We start from the raw sequence: 1,008 nt of genomic DNA on the forward strand, positions 1-1,008 counted from the left end.
GTACAGGAAACTAACCACCGTTACGTATACAGCTTTAACTCCCACAACGCTGATTACACGTGCTACAAATAGTATAACAATCCTGGGGAAACAAAATCTTGACTCCAAAATTTCAAGAGAACACATTGCTATACAACCCATGCACAACTGTCCTAGCCAGAGGCCCGAGAGCCCAGGCAGACACACCAGCCAGCCTAAATCAAAAAAAGTTGCACCAAGGCAGCTTCTCCCAATTCAGTAGTTACCCCTAAAAGGATCTGGGGTAAACCTATACCCGTATAGAAGTTCCACCGGGTCAGGTGTCATATCTAGGGTTACCATATTTCCAGTTTCAAAAAAAAAGAGGACCCCTGTCAGTGGAGGAGATAATATGATTGTGGGGGGCAGTGACATGCTCATGCCTTACCCCTGCCCCTCACTCCCAAGCCACAGCCCCTGCCCCCAGCCCTGCTGCTGCCCCTTACTCCTGACCCACAGTACCCCACCCACCAGACCTTGCTGGTGCCCTACACTCCTGACCCATAGCCTCCTATCCCTGCTGATACTCCTCACTTCTGACCTGCATCCCCCTGGCACTGCCTGTGCTCCACGGTCCCAACCCACTGTCCCTGCCCCCATGGTGCCCCTTACTCTCAAGCCAACACCCCTCCCCCAGCCTTGCTGATGCCCCTCACTTCTGACCCTCTCAGCCCTGCTGGTGCCCCTCACTCCTGCCCCCCCCCAGCCCTGCAGTGTCTCCCAGCTACCCTGCCCCTGTGAGCACAGGCACTGGCCCACGCAGTTCCCTGTTGTCCCCAAAGGGCCCCCCAACCCCTTTCCCCTACTGGAGGGGCAGGTGCCTCCTCCACCTTGCTGCAGCCCCAGCACCAGCCCCACTTCATACCCATCCCCTCCACACACCTTGACATACACACACACACACTTTGACACACACGCACACGCGCGCACAACACACACACACTGCAGAATAGGAGGACTATTCTGCAGTTGCTCCGGGATGTAGGGGGA

General features: G+C 56.1%; 1 protein-coding gene across 1 annotated transcript in view; it reads right to left on the reverse strand.

Moving 5' to 3' along the window:
* The window catches only part of RNF216 (ring finger protein 216), a 101,797-nt gene that overhangs the window by 88,912 nt on the left and 11,877 nt on the right, over positions 1 to 1,008 (reverse strand). The gene's annotated exons all lie outside the window — the stretch shown is intronic.

The sequence above is a fragment of the Gavialis gangeticus genome, unplaced genomic scaffold (assembly GCF_001723915.1).
Source record: "Gavialis gangeticus isolate Ggan-Ray unplaced genomic scaffold, GavGan_comp1, whole genome shotgun sequence".
NCBI lineage: Eukaryota > Metazoa > Chordata > Crocodylia > Gavialidae > Gavialis > Gavialis gangeticus.